The sequence below is a fragment of the Mus musculus genome, chromosome 9 (genome assembly GCF_000001635.26).
Source record: "Mus musculus strain C57BL/6J chromosome 9, GRCm38.p6 C57BL/6J".
Classification (NCBI taxonomy): domain Eukaryota; kingdom Metazoa; phylum Chordata; class Mammalia; order Rodentia; family Muridae; genus Mus; species Mus musculus.
Window position 1 is genome coordinate 56,900,254 of NC_000075.6, and position 15,503 is coordinate 56,915,756.

The following is a 15,503-nucleotide window of genomic DNA, read 5'->3' on the forward strand; positions in this document are numbered from 1 at the left end:
TGGAAGCAAACTCTGGCCCAGGGAATTATCTGGTCTTGAAAATGGGCTGAAGTCATTAGAAAAGAAACATAAGCTGAATTGATGTCTCTTGCTTATAATCCCAGTACTTAGGAGGCAGGAGCATAAGAATGAGTTCAAAGTCTTTTTAAGATTACTTTTTTTTTGTATATGAATACACCATTGCTCTCTTCAGACACACCAGAAGAGGGCATCAAACCCCATTACAGAAGATTGTGAGCCACCATGTGGTTACTGGGAGTTGAACTCAGGACCTCTGGAAGAACAGTCTGTGCTCTTAACAGCTGAGCCATTTCTCCAACCCCAAAGTCATTCTTGACCCTAAAAAAATTGAAGGCCAATCCGGCTCTCAGAGATCCTGTCTGAGCAAAAGGGAGGAGGCAGTAGGTTTCTGTGCTCTGGGAAACCGTGGGACTCCACGAGGCCTAAGAACAGGAAGTTAGAGGTGAAGGGCAGAAAGCAGCCTTTGGCAGCTGACCTGCTCTGGGGGCTAGGGTTTCCTCTGCACGTGTCCCCAGTATCTGTAACATTTGAGCCTCGCTCCTGCTCACCACCCTGCCTGCCTCCAGACAACACTCTCTCACGGCATCGTGTTCATTTTAACATCCGGCCCCCTCTCAGAGACGTCAGGCAGGAAACTTGGAACCAGGTGGATTACCAACAAAAAGATCTCCAGAGGGACAGGAGGGACAGGGAGACAGAATCAGAGAGGGTATGAGACCCAACTAGAGCCACACAACAGAGTAACGATAGATGAGACCCAGCAAGGCTTCGGTGGTGCCGCACTGAGAACACTGCCGTGAAAAATCATTTCCCACCCCTCTGCCTTGTACCTCCCCAGAATATAGCCTCCAGAAATACTCTGTGTCTTAAACTGCCAACACTAGTTTCCTTTTTATAAATGTGATGTCTCTGCTCTCGAAGACCAAGAACATCCCCGTATAACACTCACAGCTCCACCTTGCCACTCCCAGGAAGTTAAGGCTGGCTCCTCAGGGCCTTGCTACCATGAGCCAGTCTCCACCCAGAGTAAGGAGCGTCCCTGAAAGTGTAAGCAGAGATGTGGGTGACAAACCTGCCAGGCAGGATCTGCCCTCATCTCCTGTTTCCCCTAGAGGACTGACAACACCCTCTATTCACACAGCCTGCCCTGCCCTGCCCTGCCCCCAGGCACTGGCACAGGCTGACACTGCTCTGCTGCTCCGAGCCTGGGCTAGGTGGTAAGCTGGTACCCAGACATTGTGCCCACAGCCGTGCTGGGACCTGAGTCTTTCACGACACAGCCGAGCGTGTGTGTGTGTGTGTGTGTGTGTGTGTGTGTGTGTGTGTGTGTGTGTGAAACCCTTTCAAATATACTCCTAAAACTTAAGGGCAGGGTTCCTTCCCCTCTACTAAATAGTTCACAGAAGCTGGAGATAAAGCTTACTGGTAGGATGCAGGGCTGGAGAGATGTTTCAGTGGTTATGAGAGCCAAGTCTGAACCCCAACACCCACATGGTGGCTCACAGCTAACTGTAAGTCCAGTTCTGGGGATCCAACACTCCCCTGTGGCCTCTGTGGGCACCAGGCACACACATGGCACACAAACATACATGTAGGCATGTATGCTTAAAAATTAAACCTTTAAAACAAACAGCCGGGCGTGGTGGCGCACGCCTTTAATCCCAGCACTCAGGAGGCAGAGGCAGGTGGATTTCTGAGTTTGAGGCCAGCCTGGTCTACAAAGTGAGTTCCAGGACAGACAGGGCTACACAGAGAAACCCTGTCTCGAAAAACAAACAAGCAAACAAAAAGCAAACAAACAAAAAAAGACAACTACATCATCTTTCCTTTCCTAAGGAGCTTGTTCTTCCTAGGCTCTGGAAATAGATAGGAACTTGATCTGTAACCAATGTTTATGATGTTGAAAACATCACCCTCTTTTTTTTTATATATATACCTACACAAACACACATGGTTATATATGTGAACATGGGTTTTCTCATAACATTTGGACACACAGCGCAGAGATCAGTACTTGTCTAGATAATATGCAACCTATGAAAAATGTATACCAGCTTTGGAAGCATGTGCCCTTTGCCTGTGGCCCTCCCAAAGGCCTAGGAGCTACAGGGTCAGGACATTCTACCCATTAAAGGACCTATACAAACATCGTTGAAAAGAGAAAGCCATTTGGTGGTAGTGCAAGCCTTTAATCCCAGCACTTGAGAGGCAAAGGCAGATGGAACTCTGAGTTCAAGGCCAGCCTGGTCTACAGAGAGAGTGCCAAGACAGCAAGACAAATAGGGCTACACAGAAAAATCTTGTCTCAAAAAAAAATTTTTTTAAAAGAAGGAGGAGGGCTGGTGAGATGGCTCAGTGGGTAAGAGCACCCGACTGCTCTTCCGAAGGTCCAGAGTTCAAATCCCAGCAACCACATGGTGGCTCACAACCATCCGTAAAGAGATCTGACTCCCTCTTCTGGAGTGTCTGAAGACAGCTACAATGTACTTACATATAATAAATAAATAAATCTTTAAAAAAAGAAAAAAGGAGGAAGGAGGAGGGGTAGTAGAAGAAGAAGGAGGAGGGGGAGGGGGAGAAGGAGGAGAGGGAGGAGGAGGAGGAGGAGAAGAAGAACCCATGGGTATAAGGATCCCCAGATCTCTAGACCCCCAAGCTTGGAAACTGCCTATTGCCTAAGAGTCTAAAGAAGGGAGCCCATTAAGAAGCTGACCCTTGGGCTGGTGAGATGGCTCAGCAGGTAAGAGCACCTGACTGCTCTTCTGAAGGTCCAGAGTTCAAATCCCAGCAACCACATGGTGGCTCACAACCATCCGTAATGAGATCTGACTCCCCCTTCTGGAGTGTCTGAAGACAGCTACAGTGTACTTACATATAATAAATAATAAATAAATCTTTAAAAAAGTTTAAAAAAAAAAAGAAGCTGGCCCTTTAAGTGTGGATGCTATGGCAATTGTGCAGTTCACTGAGTTAGAACTCTCATCTTCCAATAGGAAGCCAGAGAAGTGCTTCTTCCAACTCCAGCCTAACCTCCCCTGACCAATAGAAACTGCTAGAGCTGCTGGAGTCTTCCTCACTTTCCACAAGATACAGATCTGAAAGGAGTGATGGTCCAAGGGCAGGACTCCAGATTCTTTGGTTGGGTCCCTTTCCTGTGCACAGCATGGGAGGAGTCCTGGCAAGTAGGTAAGGTTGGCCTGATGTCCATCTTGTCCTGGGTCCCCTCCCAGTAAGTGCTCTCCTATGTATTTTGCAGTAACCCCTAAGATTACTCAGGTCTTGGCACAATAAGCAGAAATTGCTGAGGTAGATACAAATAGAAATCCACTTAACCCTTCCTGAGGAGGCCCAGATATTCCAGAAAGTAACTGAGGAACTATGTGCATGTGCCTCAAGCCAGTGGAGCTGATCCATTAGGAGAAGTCCAGAATGGGAGGGCTAGCCTACTCTCGTCTGCTCCCTTCTCTGACAGATAGCTGGGCATTTCCATTGAGGAGACAGCAGGCAGCCACAGGAGTTGAGCATGGTTTCATCCTCAGTGTCATGAATCATAGTCTTTAACTGATGGCTGCTGTCCTCATAAAGGGCGTCACCTCCTCAGAGGGCCTCCTGTGGCCATCAAGATAATGAGTGGGTTGAACTGTGTTCCTTTCCATTTCAGATGTGAAACAACCCTTTGGCTAAATCAGCAGTAACTAAGAAAGGACTTTTCTGCGTAAACAAGAGTGAGGCTGGGGCTAGAGATCTCCTGTCCCCAGACCTGAGCACTATTAGCCAGAGAAGCCACTGAAGCTATTCCCAAGCTAACATTCTGATGCTCAATCAGGGTGGTTTGCAGAGGGCTCCCAGGGCCCAGTCTCTGGGGTGCAATGATGCAGAAGAAATGGGTATCCTCTTTGCTGCTCAAAGTCCTCTGTGGGCTAATAGCATTACTTGTGAACTTGTTAGAAAGAAAGGACAGGTAAGCAGGGCATGGAAGCCACATTCTTGTCATCTCAGCATTTAGGGGGTAGAGGCAGGAGGATCAGGAGTTCACAACCAGTGTGGGCTGTATGAGACCCTATCTTAAAAACAAAGAACCAGGTTGGGCTGCAGCCCAGTGACAGAGCCTTCCCCTAAGCAGTTATAGAAAGCTCTAGGTTGAGAAAAGGAAATGGGGGCTCCCAGGTTCTTCTCCGGATGGCTGAGTGAGATTTCAACAAGGCTACAGGCCATTGGCATACACAGAGCACAATACAGTGCATGGGTTCCCAGCACTCAGGAGGCAGAGGCAGGCGGATTTCTGAGTTCGAGGCCAGCCTGGTCTACAAAGTGAGTTCCAGGACAGCCAGGGCTACACAGAGAAACCCTGTCTCAAAAAAAACCACTAAATAAATAAATAAATAAACAAACAAATAAATAAATACCCTGTCTCAAAAAAAACATTAAATAAATAAATAAATAAAAATAAAGTGCATGGTGCAATGAAGACCACTCCTCAACCTGGAGCTAGCTCATTACTTGGCCAGACTAGAGCGAGGCAGGTCACAGTAGCACATGGGCGGGAAGGAGTCAGGCCATACAACCCCACCCAAAGGTTTTGACTTTTACTTCACGATGCCATCTGTCCTTCCATGCACATTTATAAATTCCCCTACATGCCCTACCTCAGGGTAGGGTTCTAACCACAGGACACTCCACCAAGATCAAGAGAAGGAAACTGTATAGAGATCACTGGTAACCAGGTCTGATCTGATGGAGGACCTCCAGGAAACAGTCCACTCCAACCCTTGCCTCCCAAAGGCCAGCCCCTGGCTAGTGCCACAGCCCCAAACACACTGCCTTCTGCAGCTGGGTTAGTCCCATCTACCAGTAAAAAGGACAGAGATCTCTGGACAAAGTCACCAGTCTCTGCTTATCTGGAAAGCCTCAGCCTGGAAGAGTAGCAGTTGCCAGTAAGGGTAGAGGATAGAATTTATCAGAGAGGAGGGGATGGTCCACTCGGGCTTCTCCATCCATGCCCAGTGGGTAGCCAGCCATGATGGCACATGCTGTAATTCCACTACTTGGACATCCAAGGAAGGAGGACCTCAAATTCCAGGCCATCCTGGGCTACCCAGTGAGATACCATCTCAAAACCAAACAGCAAAATCAAACAGTGCAACCGAGCAAAACATGTTTACAAACCTTCCCGGGAGCTCAGCGTATCAAGACAAAGGCCATTAAGCAGTGCAGGAGGCAAACACAAACCAGGACCCCGCCAAGTCCTCTCCTGCTCTGACAATAGTTGTGCAGGACCTCTAGGTTCCATGAGTCCCTATTCCAACAAAGCTGTCCATTCTGAAGGGCTCACTGGAGCCAAGTGCAGAATAGACCCAAGGCGGCCTTACCTCTCCCCACCAGAGAAGAGTGTCTTGCCCATAGCCGTACAGTGACTCACTGGCAGATCTGGGCCTCTTTGAGCTACCAGCATTGCATTTCTTAGCAGTTGGCTTCGGGTACAGAGGCTCCTGGGGTAAGTACAGTGGACAAGGGACACATCAGAGAACTTCAAGAGCGCCCAAGCAAAGTGGGAGAACCTCAGAACCCTATTGATACCTGTCAGAGAAAGTGGGCCACTCTTGGAAGACAAGACTCAAACTGGACTGGTGACTATTCTTTTTTTATTTTTTTTTGTGGTTTTCTGAGACAGGGTTTCTCTGTGTAGCCCTGGCTGTCCTGGAACTCACTCTGTAGACCAGGCTGACCTCTAACTCAGAAATCTGCCTGCCTCTGCCTCCCAAGTGCTGGGATTAAAAGCGTGCGCCACCACGCCCGGCTGACGACTATTCTTGACTGCCTATGGGTATGGTAAAGCCTACACAAGAAGTTTCTACACCCTCAGAGGGGTTCTGCTCTTCTGTTCAAGACTGAGCAGAAAACAAGATGGCTCCATTGGGAAAGATGCCTACTACCAAGCCAGAAAGCCAGAGGTATCACACATACATTCACAAATACACAGCCACGCGCACACACACAGGCATGCACACACACACATAGACATACACAGAGACACACACATATACAGCCACAAACACACAGACATACACAATCACACACACACACACACACACACACACACACACGCACGCACAGCCACCTACCCCCACACACCCCTCAATACCCACTCAGTTTGAGCCCTGGGACCCACATGGTAGAAGAGAACTGTCTCTGCAAGCTGTCCTCTGACCACACACACATAAACAAAAGTCATAATTTTTTCTAAATAATTTATTTAATTTTTTTATGAGCATGAAGATGCCGGATTCCCCTGGAACTGGAGTTACAGACAGTTGTGAGCTGCCTTGTGGGTACTGGGAATTGAACCCAGGTCCTCTAGAAGAGCAGCCAGTGTTCTTAGCCACCAAGCCATCTCTCCAGCCCCTATGATTTTTTTATTCAAAGTTCTCCTCAGAGTCAGGGGACTGAATCCATAAATGAAAAGAGGGAGGGCGGGGACAATGACTGTTACCTGAAGAACATGGACAAGACCAATCACCTGTTCTGATTCAAGACGGAATAACTGGCCTGGGGTTACTCTCATCTAGGGGAACTCAGGCCTAGCAGAACTCAGTACCAGCTTTCTGACTGCGTCTCACACTTGCCTCCACTTCAGTTTCATTTCCTGTCTCTACCTATATCTATGACAGACCAGCTTCCAATTCCCTAAATCTCAGAGGTGTCTGCCCTGACCCCTATGTGTGACACCTCTGGCCATTGTGGTGTCTCTTCAAGTGCTGGGACGCCCATGCTGAGAGGCACATCCTCAGAGCCGATAAGGTTTTAAACATTTTAGCTCTGCCCAGCTCTGTCTCTGAGTTGCTGTGTAACTGTAGGAGAGTTACTCCTCATCTCTGGGCCTAAGACTGAGTCCCATCAGGAACTTTGGGGACCAAACTGAAAATCTGTGTGTCTCTGGTCTGACAGGGTGTAGACCCTGGAAGACATCTGTGATGGATTGGATCATTGTTATCATCAACCTTTCAGGAGAAAAGTCCTTTAAGGTGCAGAATGGGTGTGGCGTTGGGGGTGCTGCCGAGTCTCCAGGAAAGATCTCTGTTCTCAGTTGCCCTGACTGAGATGCTGTTGCTCAGCTATCCAGCAACCACACCAAGAGTCAACAGGATGGGACATGGCATTCTTCTTGCAGATATACTCTAAATCCCACTCAGCTGATGCTGGCCAGGCTAGGCAGGGCTTCAAGACTGGAGAGGGGGATGCTGCAGTTCTGCTGGTTGGGGATAGCAGATAACCAAAGAATGATAGGACAGGACAGGAGGGAGCTCTCTGGGCCTCCGGAGGGCTCAAAAAGGCCAGGGCGCACCTTCCTCCCTCACTCCTCATGCCTGACCGAGAAACAGGGAAATACACCCGTGTGAGTCACTGGGGGTTGGGGGTGTGGGCAATGATGTCAGGAAGGAGGTATGCTCTCAGCCACCAGCTGCAATGATGGCAGCACACACTAGCCAGTGAGCACATACTCACAGGACTGTCGCATGCTCCATGCACGCGCATGTACAGAGTCTCTCTCACCGGTGCTGCAAGGGACATGAAAACCACAGTCTGCCCATGTACTACTACTGTCTTGAGAAGAGCTGACGTCCCTGCATATGTCCAGAGTCACTTGCTCTGAGCCAAGGCCCTGTGTTAGACAGGAGGAAATACAGCAGTGAATAAGCTAGACAAACCCAGTTACCGTGGATGCTGCTTCATACTTGGTCAAACAGCTTTTCACCTGTAGTCCTAGCAGGCTGGGAGGTGGCAGGAAAGAATTTAAGGTCATCCTTGGCTACATAGTAAGTGTGAGGCTTACCTAGGCTATATGTAACCTAGTATCAATAAAATAGCATAAAGACAAACAGATAATATAACAAAAATTGGACGTCATGATTCATCCCTTTAATTGTTACCATATTTGGAAAGCTGAAGCAGGAGAAATGGAAGCCCAGAGCCAACCTGGGATAAACAAAAATAATCATAAGTAATACTATGGTTATAGCCTGGGCTACATAGTGAATTCCAGACCAGCTTGGGCTGCAGAAGGAGACCTTAACTCAAAAAATAAAATTAAAACCAGATGTTATGGCTCATGTCCTTAATCCCAGCACTCGAGGGGCAGAAACCGGTGGATCTTGGAGTTCAAACCCAGCCTGGTCTACAGAGTGAGTTCCAGGGCAGCCAAGGCTACACAGAGAGGCCCTGTCTCAAAAGCAATAAATATAAAATAAAAAATAAAAAAGAGAAAAGAAAAAGATAAATAAAAAATAAATGAAAGCAATTGAAATGTAAATAATGAAAATAAAAAAATAAAATAAAATAAATGAAGAACAAACAATAAATATAAACTTTTTCATAGAAGTATTTGCAGATAAGATTATAAAATATCTGGGGTTTGCTGGAAAGCAAAGGATATGGGGAAAGTAAGACTGGCCCACTGTTGATCACTACGCAGCTAAGGGATGGCCTCACAGAACCTGCTGGATGAGTTTCTCTATTTTTGTACATGTTTAAAATTGCCCATAATATTAAAAGCTATTGCTTTTCAACTGGCAATAAGTGAGATAAAAATGTAAGGGCAGGATAAGGGGATAGAGGCACTAGGAAGTCTCCTTAAGAGGGCTTCTCTGAGGAAGTAGCATTTAACCATGATGATTTGCATGTGTGCCGAGGAGATGGAGACAGAAGAACCAGGAACTCAAGGCTAGCCTTGGCTGTAGAGTGAGCTTGAGACTAGCTTAGGCTTCATGAGACCCCTATCTCTAAATAAATCAATAAAAACTGAAGTCACAAGTGCAAATCATGTGTGTGTGTGTGTGTGTGTGTGTGTGTGTGTGTGTGTGTGTGTGTGTTCTCTTAGGAAAGGCCTTTCAAGTCAGGGAAAGCAAATTTCAAAGACCATAAGATACTAATACAGATAAGGAAGAGGGAGCCATAAGAGGACTGCTGAGCTGCTGAGTCCAGAGTTGCAGAAACGAGAGCCCAAGATGAGAGCAGAGGGTACTGGAATGACCACAAATATTGTATTTGCCAGCTATGAAAAAGTGAGTCCCTGTGTTTTCAACTGTTAAATGAGATGGTGCCAGGCTGGCAGGATATGTAAATGTTTGGCACTTGCCTCAAAAAAGAAAGGCAAGCTGCACTAGGAAAAGTCAGTAGCCCCCAAAGTCAACTGGGTGGTGTGGCTTTCTGCATAATAAAGGGCTGGTGGCTTGGAGCAGGAGCAGAAAGATAAGCAGGTCAACAGGGCAGGATTCTGAACAAATACAGGGAAGAAGGCAGAAGGGAGCCGGGAACAAGGCAGGGCGATAGACAGAGGGTGCCACGAGGAAAGACGAAATGGAAGAAAAGTCGGGTTAAGTTAGAAGCTAGCTGAGACTGCCCCAGAAAAAGGCCGGACAGGTTTAAACTACACAGTTGTCTCAGTGCCTTTATTATTAAACCCTAAGTGGCACCCCGAAAGCCCTGAAATAAGAAGGCAGCCTGTCTGACAGGGGAGCTACAGTCTATCCAGAGCATGGAGACACATGGTTTGATCTGGAATAGGACTGTAAAGATTATTCTGTGGCTCTGACTGGAGTTTGCAGAGGGCTGCATCAGTCTGGGCAAGCCAGTAGTGTGGTAGTGGGAGCGCCAGCTTGGGATTTCTTTTGCAGCTTTGCCCAAAGATGTGGTGCGAAGTGTAATATCAAGAACAGAGCTAAGGGCAAGGCAGTGGTGGCACATGCCTTTAATCCCAGCACTTGGGAGGCAGAGGCAGGTGGATTTCTGAGTTCGAGGCCAGCCTGGTCTACAAAGTGAGTTCTAGGACAGCCAGAGCTATACAGACCAAACAAACAAAACAGAGCTAAGTGTTTGATTTCAGAACCCGGGACAGAGACTGCGGTACATGTTTTACACATCAAAGCAGACCTGGCCTCCAGGTTCTCCCAACATCCCTCAGTCCTTACTTGGAATACCCTGCCCCCAACTCTGATGTTCCAGCTCACAGGCTCTTCCCTATATAACCCAGACATTTTGGTCTCCTTGCTCTGTCTCCTTCTCTCTCTTCTTCCCCTTCTCTTCTCTCTCTGCACACCCCCTCCCCCCGTGGTGACTTCCCTAGCCTCCGTCCTTCAGGCCACTGAGCTCTCTTCCCAGAGCTGCTTTCCAATAAACCTGCATTTAATATAATCTAATCTGGCTTGACTTGGTTCATTTCACCAGCGGAGAAATAACCTATTTCTAAACACCATTCCAAATCTAGCCTTGAGTTCCAAGGTAAGGCACTGGACTTTCTAGGCTGGGAAGCAAGGAGCTTTGTGGCTATGAAAGACAAAGGACACTGAATGTCGCTATCTGTTAGGTACACAAACCACACAGATGAATGAATGCGCACACTCTGGGTATCTGGAATCCATCTTCCTTGTCCCACTCTTCCCAGTGGATGACCCCCAGACTCACTGCCATCTTGTTAGTGCTTAGCCCCAGCACTAACAAGACCCATTTCTCCTAGTTCCCTGACAGCTCTCATTGCCCCTGTATTGTCTCCTGGAGAAAAAGTTTTCACAATTATTTTTGTTCGTTTTTTTGTTTTGTTTTAGAGACAGGCTCTTGCCACAGAACCCAAGCTGGTGGCCCTGGAACTCACTATATAGCCCTGATTGCTTCAAACTGTCAATAATTCTTCTGCCTTAACCTCCGATGTAACCCCACCCCCTCCCCCTAATGCCTTGCCTCCCTGGGTTGACATGGCTCTGACTGTTCCTAATGGAGTCCTGTCCCTACCTCCAATTTGCTTCCCTTGGCCTCTTCTGTTCACAAACAGACCTCCTTCCCACCCTTCAGCCTGAGGCCCTATAGAAAATGATCATTCAACAAATATTTGTCTAGCACTGTCTGTGGGTCAAACTGTCTGCTCTTCTGCCTGCTGCCACAAAGGTGGAGCCTCAGCACACCGGCTGCATTGCACAGGAAGGTTACAAGCCTCACACAAGTGACTCAGTGCCCCTAAGCTACTGTCTGCTGGAGCTTGTTAGCAAACCTAAGCAACTCAGCAGGATTTAGCCTAAGGTACACAGTAAGTCTAGCACACAGTAAGACTAAAAGCTAGCTACTGATGTGCACTCAGGCCTGCCTTAGCTGCTTGTCTGAGAACATAGCACACCTGGGAATGTAATCCTGTCCACACTTCTAATCCTGTGGTCCTTTTTTTTTTAAAGATTTATTTATTTTTATTATTATACATAAGTACACTGTAGCTGTCTTCAGACACCCTGGAAGAGGGCGTCAGATCTCATTTTGGATGGTTGTGAGTCACCATGTGGTTGCTGAGAATTGAACTCAGGACCTCTGGAAGAGCCAGTGCTCTTAACTGCTGAGCCATCTCTCCAGCTTCCTCTATAGTCTTTATAATCATAACTAGTGTTGGGCTAATGTCAGGGAGGGGAGGAGCTGAAACTGAATGGTGACCTTATCGATGGTCATCTTATGAATCCATCTATGAGAGACTTGGATATGAGTCTGAGTCTCTTTACTCCTGGGTTACACTGTACTATGTGTTCTGATGTATGTGATGGCCAGTGGCCCTGAGGACCATCCCATCCCAACTTTGGGTACCATAATGTCCAGAAACTGCTCACTGTAGAGACAACGTGGCAACATGGGTGAGGACCCAAGGCTTGGGGCTGGTCGGAGACTTGGCCCCTGGTCCAGCTATGCAATCTATGGCTTGCATCTTTATGAGGCTTACCCGATCTATCTTCTCACCTAGGAAGCAGGATGCCACAGTTCTTGGCACTGCCCCTGTCCAGGGCTGCTTTGGCTGTGCCCAAGGCCAGTAATATCAGCCACTCAGATCTGACCATTAGGTATGTTTAGAACTCTCCCAACAGTCACGTGGAGTTCCATGGTATATAAAGGGGAATTGGAAGCCTGGAGCAACTAAGAACATCAGTGCAGCAAGTACTAGGTAAGACTTGTACTGGGCTCATCAACTTCCTGCCTCTGGTGATGGAGGAAAAGGAGTCAGAGCCTGTGGCTGCCTGGGGACAGCAGGACTGCCCGATGGCATATCATGTTGCTCCCACTTAGAGCACTTCTGACAAAAGGCAGCAAGGTAGCTTAGGTCCCTCTACACAACAGTTAGCCTCTAGCTACTGCCTCAGACACTAGCCACTTAACTCTTAGCACAGGTGGTCCAAGTAGCCCAGGCTAGGTACAATCTCACTCTGGTCCAGCACTTCCCTTTCCCTCTGTAATATTGATCATCTAGTTGTGGAATAATGACCTTCTGGTGTCCACCACAGACTGCACTGGGCAAGCCTAAAGGCTTCAGAGAGGTTGAGATTCAAGGAGATGGGACTTCCACCCCTTCTCAAGTGGTCCCCCTTTTCAACCAAGGAAGTTACACCGACTGCCAGCAGTCTCCAATGCCTTCTGTGCTGTGAAATGGTGACCATGAGCCACAAAAGGGGCCACAGAGGGATCTTTTCTACCTCCCAATACAGGGGCAACAGAAGAAGAGAAAGACCAGGCTCATGGAACCCAAGGTTGGGTATCACGGGGGGCAGGTATAGGACAGGGGGCATCCACTGCCATCAGGACCAGCTGCAAGCACAATGCCAGAGTCAGTTATATAGGAAACAGACAACAGCATTGGCACTCGGGGACAAGAAAAAGAGAAAAGCAACAAGAGAAGAAAAACGATGAAGAAAAAAACCCAAATCAAAGTTAGTGGATTTTTAAATTAAATATCTACAGGTGCAAACACTGTCAAAGAGTAAACCTAATCCTTTAATATGGAACAAACCTGAATATGTGGGAATCAGCTTTTCTGCCAGCAAGATGCCAAAGATCTTCGAATGTGTCAACTCCCGACACATAAAAAGCCCCTGGAAAAGGAGGCTCCCCCACGATATTTGAGATTCTTTTTCTACCATGTGGGAGAATAGAGAGAACCCCAAGGCAGGCTAAGCCAGGTATGGTGGTTCACATCTGTAAACCCAGCACTCAAAAGGCAAAGAAAGGACTGTTGTAAGCTCAAGACCAGTTTCAGCTACAGTTTAAGATTCTGTCTCAGCTTGGTAGTGGTGGTGCACCCCTTTAATTCCACGACTCAGGAGGCAAAGGCAGGTGGACCTCTGAGTTCGAAGTCAGCCTAGTCTACAGAGTGAGTTCCAGGACAGTCAGGGATACACAGAGAAACCTTTCCTCAAAACAAATAAGAAAAGATCCTGTCTCAAGACAAAAACATGAAAGATGAGTTAGTTTCCTTACTCACTTCTATTTGTTAACAGCCCAAGGCAGGAAGATGTCCGCTGTGTAGTGCTGTCTTTCCTTTTAGACACCCCTGGGGGTGCAGAGTATAAAGAGGGACTTCTCGACCTCCCCCAACCGTCAACCCCCTCACCTCTCACCAGCCTCCTGTTCCACCACACTTCAGAAGCAGAGACCTGCTCCCTGCGATCTTTAGACATCAGTGAGTTCATCAGCACTGCTCTAAGCCAGGGCTGGGTTCAAGAGAAGCCCTGCCTGGGCAAACCCATCTTCCCTCTGGCCAAGTCTGACTCCAGAATGAAATTGAGAGGCTGACCAGGACTGGCCCGTAGAACAAAAAGGCCACAGCTATGTGTCAGACACTGCTTTTTAAACAGACTGAAATGCTCTGAGGTTTAACCAATAAAACAAAAACGAGAAAAACGTTTATGTTGAGCTATGTAGATCCCCAGGGCTGGGTTTTGCAATCGGCCTCCAAGCTTTAACTACGGTTGGTAAGTTCTAACATTTGTTTATAGTCCTCTCACTAGGACTAATAGTCTCCTGCCTCTGTGGTAGAGAGAGAAGCCCGAGGGCAGAGTTGGAAACCAGGTTGGGGTGGGTGGGAGAGCTGTATAGGTTTGGCTTCTAGAGGTCTGAGTCAGCGGGGCAGGCAGGGCGGGCCCAGTCCACACATGCTCTTGGAGAACTGGGTACAGGAATGTTCCACCCGCCCAGGAGCCGGCTCTGCCCACCGAGTCCTGGCTCCTTCTCCCTTAGACTTTGAAACTCAGCTGCAGACGGGAGATGCTCCAGAGCCTGGAACTGTGGTTGGTAGGTTCAGCCAGGGGCCTTCAGAACAGCCTGGTCCTGGGGACTGGCTCAAGGTAAACAGGGCCACGCCAGACTATCCAGAGCTGGGCTCTGGCCCCAGAGCATCCCCCACCCTGCTGGGTGAGGTGGTAGCTGGTACCACCTTCACTGGGACTCAGGGTCACTGTCTGTATAGTAAGTTGACCTCGGTGCAGTGGGTTCATCTTGACTAGACACTCAGATGCTCTGAGCACATGCCTGTGATATGCTCTTGTAACTTGCTCTGCATCTGCTCAGGGACACTGGACCTCTGTCTAGGCTGATTGTCCCTCAAGGTTCTCTTGACTCTCTAATGAATTGCTCAAGGGGCCTATGAAGTAACACCACACAGCCCAAGCAGCATATACTTAGGGAACACTCTTGCTGCATACGTGACTCTGGCTATGTAGGGATGTTATTGTGTGCTGAGGACTGTGTTGTCACTGCGTAGCAAAGTGGCTAAGACTTACCTGCAGACAGATGGCAGTGCATGAGTGGTCATAGCTGTGAATACATAAGAGAGTCTGGCAGTGTCACCAAGGTGTGACTATGTGGGCTCGAGAGCACATGTGTGTGAGTGGTCACATGTAGCCTTTGGGCAAAGCATATGGGTGTGTGCATTTGTGTCTGTTTGTGGCAGCACATCTACAACCAAGGACTGTGTCTGAGGCTGCAGTGACACAGCCATGGCACAGAGATGCACAGCTCTCCTGTATCCTAAAGGGGGCAGAATGCAGGCTCTCAGGTCTGCCTTCATCCTCCCCACCCCACCCCCCATCTTGACATAAGCACAAAACAGACTCCTTTTCCAGGGCTGGGCCAAGATTGGGGGGGACCCGTGGATTCCCAACCCCCATCCCAGGTTCTGGTAGCTGCTCAGGACAGAAAGGGAGGCCTTGTTTTCCAGCCCTCTCAGAGCAAAGTGAGAGGAAACTAGAGGCAGCTGGGCCCAGCTCAGTCTGGAACATCTGCCTGGCATGTGACTAAGGCCAACAAGCCCTGTCACCATAGCATCCTCTTCCCCCATGCTCCCTCAGTCTCCTGCTGGGGGACACTCTGCCCAACTCAGAATGATCACAAATTCCTCCAATGCACAGATAGAAACCAGAGACAAGGAGGGGATTGTGCCATCTCCATTCACCTGCTACCAGCCAGAGGCCTTGGTGTTACCTGAAGCAGGTCTGGTCTATCTCTAGCCTTTTCTTTCTCTTTCTTACGTGTCTCTCTATGTAGATCAGGCTGGCCTCACAGAGATTCGTCTACCTCTACCTCCAAAGTGCTGGGATTAAAGGTGCGAGCCACTATGCCTGGTGTCTAGCCTTCAGATTCTTTCAGATTCTCCTCCTAGGTCCAAGCCCTTTTGAGACCCCACTGTCATG